The following is a 6,000-nucleotide window of genomic DNA, read 5'->3' as shown; positions in this document are numbered from 1 at the left end:
GAGATTAAGAAACAAAGAAAGAAAGGGAGAAACAAAGAATATATCTATGTCTCTATAATATATATGCATATAGATATAGATAGGTATATTAATCTATCTATCTATCTATCTATCTATCTATCTATCTATCTATCTATCTATCTATCTATAGTGTATATATTACAGTGTTTCTGACTTCCTGATGCAACCATAACATTTCCAGATATCTCCCTGATCTTTTATTTCATCTGGATTAATACTGAATGCTTTTAGTTTCTCAGTGAAACAGAAAGAATTTACATGGCCTTATATTGGCAATGAAAATCCTCACTGGAGCCATTTTTAATTTTGGAAGTAACACACTCTATAAATAGCTCTTCCTCACAATACCTTTGCAAGAGAGGAAGGAAATTCCTCCATTTCAGGAACACAGATATTTTAAGTGATTTTCCCTTAGATAGTGAGATGATCCTGAGATTTTTCTAGTACCACATCTGCTGCACGGTTACTTTTGGTGTTATATAGAAGAAAAAAAAAGTGAATTCAAATGCAGTTAACAATTGCAAATTTTTTGGTAATTCTAATTCTTCCAGTTTGGGCTTCTTTGACTTTTTTTTTTCATGACAGATTTTCATGACAGATTTCACATGCTGAACAAGGCTCAAATGCCATTTCTTTTGAAGCCCCTCCTGTATCGGTCATTCCTGAATCTGTCCCCCTTTAGTAACAGATACACAGCCTTCTCATATCAGTAACACCATTATAACCATGTTGTTGAGCATCTTATACAGCTAGCAAAGAGCTATAAAATAGGTTAAACTGGTGAAACATAATGCGCTGCTTTCAGACACAAGCTAAAATTATACACTCGAGCATATTTCATGTATTCTTTAATTTGGTTACTCTTTAAACAAGTCCTTTTTTTTCAGTATAGTGCATATATTTGTTACTAAGTCTGTCATCATGATTACAAATACCTGTCAAAAGCAACTGAATGGAGGAAAACTTTATTTTGGCTTACAATTGAGGTTGTCATCGATTGCAGTAGAGATATCATGGCAACAGAAGCAGCTTTAGATGGAACAACAAGAGAGTTAGGCCAATGGTCACAATCCATCCAATTAGGGAGCAAAGACAAATGTATGCTGGTATTAGCTCAGTTATCTCTGATTTCCCTGTTTTATTCTGTGGAGGATCCTAGCTCATGGGAGGGTATTACCAAGTTCATGATAGATTTTCTCAGTATTACTTCTCTAGAAAAACCCTGAACAGACACACTTAGGTGGTTCCAAATCTCATCACCTTGATGCTGGAAAATAACCATCCCATGATCTTCAAGCACATTTTCTCACAAGGATCTTTATTCTACATTAAAACCATTGTTTCACTTTATGAGAAACACTAGGGGTAAAATACTACTAAGGAGGGAACCCATATCTGGCACTGAAAACTGAGCAAGCTATTCAGTGCTAATGAAGTCATGGGGTTTGAGATGATCTACAACCATTAATTTCTAAACCAACATAATCCCTAACACCTCTCTATATTCATCTGTTCTTATACCTACAGATAAATGTAGTCCTCACCCCACATCAAGGAACCTACTTTTTGCAACATACAGAATCCACTACAAAAATCACAACAAATCAAAATGCAGATTTGTGAAGCTAGTCCACACGGATACATCCAGAAGATACTGCTTCACCTAAGGCTCAGAGAACGCTATCGAAGAGGGAGCAGAAAGATTTCCAGAGTCAGAGGGTCGGGAAGTTTGCGTGTGAAATTGTGTATCCTAGAAATGTCGGAAGTAACACCCATAAAGTCTCAACAACATGACTGCCCAACCATAACATGAACAAGAATGGCTCCGTGGGCATGCTGAAGTAGATGGGGGAGAAGCACAAGGGGCCCCAACCCTACACAGATAACTATAGGCAACTAAGAAAAAAGCAGAAGAGGGAGAGGTGGTCCTTTCCAAGGATGAACATACCAATTTGTTTTTCAGCCCTAAAATATATATACAAATAAGATTATATATGTGTACGGAGCAGGCCCATTCTGGATGTGTAACTGGGTTAATTTCTCAAATAACTGAGAGACCCATTTTAAGTAAAGGAAAATAAGACTTTTTCATAATATAACTATTGTGACAGTATATCCATCCTTTATAGACAGAGCTCTGAATACTGTGAGGCCATTGGATGAGGACAGACAGGAATGGCATTCTCTTTCTTTCCCACTGATTGATTCATTGATAAACCTATTTACTATATTTCTGGAAAAAGTTTCAAAGGCAGTAGGTGGAAGGAAGAGATATACCCTCCAGAAATAAAACATCTGCTCCCATTAGGGAGGGCTGCATAGTGCAATTCCAGACACACTGGGCGATCAACTGTAATCATGTGGTTTTTTTTTTTTTTACACTTCAAATGCTATCCCAAAAGTTTCCTATACCCTTCCCTTGCTCTGCTTCCCTACCCACCCATTCTCACTTAGTCCATCCTTTCATCTTAGCTCCAAACTTTGTCTCTGTAACTCCTTTCATGGGTATTTTGTTCCCTATTCTAAGGAGGAATGAAGTATCCACAAGTTGTTCTTCCTTGTTCTTGATTTTCCTGTGTTTTGCAAATTGTATCTTGGGTATTCTAAGTTTCTGGGCTAATATCCACTTATCAGTGAGTGAATATCTAATGACTTCTTTTGTGATCATGTGTTTTTGTTGTTTTTTGTTGTTGTTGTTGTTCTGGTGTGGTTTTTAAAGTGCTTCGAATAGACCCTTACTATGTGAATACATCAGCTATTCATCTGTTTGAATAGTGTTTGTGATAAATAATCATCTATATATAATAACAGTTAACTTTATTAAAGGGACAACCACTAAAATTGTACTTAGCAAAAGAAATATCTAGGAAATCCTCAGTAATGACGAGTGGTTAGTGTTTAGAAATCACATAAATGATGTCAGATAAACTACAATATTAACTTAAAATGTTGCCAGATTGGCTGAATAATTTCTGAATGAAAATTAGTAAGGACACATAAATAACACTGTGTTGAGGAAAGCTATCATAAGAGAAGACAGAAATCAGATTTCTAAAGTTCATCTATGATTTTATGTAATGTAATATATTACCACATGTTGTAAGAAATGTTATTCTTAGGAACCAAGAATATGTGTAAAGTTTAAAATTCTATCATTGTCAGGTCATTATATGCAAACTCATCTTTTCAGTGAGATATAATCAAACATGACAACACACAATATAGGTGGCATCTAGCTCAATATTATAGGAACAATAATAAAGTCTGCTTGTGAATTCTGCTTATGAAGAAGTGGCTTTGTTGAGGGTCATGCTAACAAACTAGTATCCCCTCCTCTCTTGATAACAGCCTTTAGTAGCTGGAGGAGTTGTCATTAAAAACATGTTTAGCTTGAATACATAGCCTGCTGTGAGTTATAACATATTAAATCTAACTTTTTCTTAGGATTCGATCCTTCAATGCTGTATATCCTAGAGTCATAATCCACATATAATCTCTATGGCAAATGTCATCAGTTGTTTAAAATGGTAAAGCCACGGGAAGCCACTACTCCTAAGCACTGCATTGTAATAATAATCTTCTCGATTGAATAAGTATGCCTAAGAGTCAAAGTTTGCTTGAGAGGCTAGGACTTAAAAAGTAAATTTGAAGCTTTATTTTTTTTTCAAAGCAGGAAAATATGCTGTTTTTATCCAGTCAAGATGACTTTTTTCATTGTATCATTTGCTTTTTTTCTTTCTCCTTTTCCACTGATGACTAAGAGATTACAATGACTTCATTTCCTCTGAAAATCATAGACTTGTTTAAGATAATTTACAATCATATAATAGCTCTCAAAATATCCCAACCTCAGCTTTATCACCCCTGTTGCCCTTACACCCAATTAAAATAGAACAGGATTTCAATGCTTTGCTGTAAAATAGGTTCTAAGTGTTACATTTCCATTAGCTGGCTTGGGTTAATACTTTAATGGAAAAGAGTTCATTCACCATGCTCCTATTAAACATTCTCCATGTGTTTGGCACTGTTCTAGGCACTCAGAATATGCCAGAGAATGACGGAGATGAAAAGTTCTTTCTGTCTTCTAGAAGACAGCGTTTTTCTAATGAGAGGACCTAGAGTAAGAAAATAAATAAGACAGAGAATATATATAATATTTCAGAGGTCGTCAAGTTGTGTTCAGAAAGCAAAAATAAGATAATGAAGACATCAGTGAAGGGGTAAGGGAGACTGAGTTGTGTATCATTTTATAGAGGACACTAAGGAAAGTCTGTCACAAATCACATGAAAGCAGAGAGATTAGGAAGGCAGGAAATAATTCACACATGTTGCTAAACTCATTTTGAGCAAAGAATATTAATAACAAATGTTTGTAAAATACACAAAACATCAGAAACACAAGAAAGAGGCAAGCCTAGTTCTACCACAAATGTGTATAAAGAGAGTGGGGAAGGATAAAATCAGAAGAGTGCCTGGATTTTCTTTTTTTAAATAATGCGTTAAGGTAAGCTGAGAGTTTATGGAAGCCACCCACATTTGGGAACAAAGGAGGAATAGTAGCTAACTTGGACCTTAAGAGAACTGGACTACTTTTTCTATTGTGTAGATGGAGACATAGTAAGGAAGTACAAGAATCAGTTCAAAAGCTTTTGACAGAATCCATGGTCCAGAAAAGAGTGGTGCGTCAGATGTGTGCTCAGACTCAGCACATAGGAAAGAGGAATGTTCAGATGTCATTGGTGGACATGGAAAGAGAAACAAGGGAAGAAAAATTTCTGAAGGTGACATTATTAAATAGATGGTCCGAGCCATAAGAAGGACAATGTTCCATGATGATACAAGAAAATCAGTGAAAGGAAACTGGCCACTTGGTATAGTAACCTGGAGAATTTTGCCTGGCATGAGTTGGATGACTGATTTAGGATAGTGTGCGTCCTTTCGTCCTTCATTTTTTTATCCCACAGGTATGAAAGGAAATGATCAGCTGTTCAGTTTGCTGAGGGTATTTACATGACTTTGCTAATTCAAAGACTGTCAAGATTAGATTGCAGCCAGCAATTTGGAGTTCTCATGTCAAGGGAGGATTTAAAACAGGATAATTTTAAGACATTTCCCTTCACTGCTCATTGAGACTAGAATGCGAAGGAACCAGTGGGTTTTTATTTGTCTTGAAGTTTTCACAATGGGTTCTTTATCTCCCTTCATGTTTTTATGATGCCATTTTGTGAATGGAGCCATCACTGTGAGCGATGAGCTGCTGAGCTGTCCAGGGGGAACTGAGAAATTGCACAGCTTTGGCGAGGAGGCAGTTTTCCAACTTCTGCTAAAGGGGAAAAATCACAGGTCTGGACCAAATCAACAATGCACATTTATATTCTAGAGAAGAAACTTTTGTTATGTGAGCGATGAAACATTATTTTTATTAAGTAGGGTTGCTATTGGTTCGAGGCAGCATGGTGCCGTTACTGTGTGGTATGCCATTTGTCTTTCCAACATCTACTGCCATTTAAAATGTCACCAGCTTTTTCCCAGTGGTGAGGTAAAACCATGGGAACGGCATTCAAGCCACTACACAAAGTACAAGCCAATTTTAACAAATTCATAATTAAAACCCAGCCAAATCTCTCCTTGGTCTGCCAAAGTTCTTCCTCTGTAGTTTCCAATTAAATACCCCTTCTGTAAGGAAGCAGGCTTTCAGAGATGCCAATACTGAATCACTAATGTCTTTACAATAATAAGATCTTCCTGTTCTCATAGAATTTTAAAACTCTTCAATCTTATTGGTTTTAAAGAGCATTTGTGGATGTAATCCACCCATGTACTCCTTCAGTATGTATTTATTGAAGGCCCTCTGCCTATCAAGTGTTTGAGCCTCAGAATGCATCAGAACATAAAATAATGCCCCCTTTTGGTATTGGTATGCAAATAAGCAGGCGGACAATGAAATATTAAGTGGATAAATGCTATGAAGGAAAATTG

The 6,000-nt window shown here is 36.4% G+C and overlaps 1 protein-coding gene across 2 annotated transcripts in view; it reads right to left on the bottom strand.

The window, feature by feature from the left end:
• Gabrb1 (gamma-aminobutyric acid type A receptor beta1 subunit) overlaps positions 1 to 6,000 on the bottom strand; it is a 464,459-nt gene that overhangs the window by 386,421 nt on the left and 72,038 nt on the right. The window lies entirely within an intron of this gene.

The sequence above is a fragment of the Mus caroli genome, chromosome 5, assembly GCF_900094665.2.
Source record: "Mus caroli chromosome 5, CAROLI_EIJ_v1.1, whole genome shotgun sequence".
NCBI classification, from domain to species: domain Eukaryota; kingdom Metazoa; phylum Chordata; class Mammalia; order Rodentia; family Muridae; genus Mus; species Mus caroli.
The sequence above is the reverse complement of the archived record's forward strand: the minus strand, read 5'-3'. Positions and strand labels throughout refer to the sequence as shown.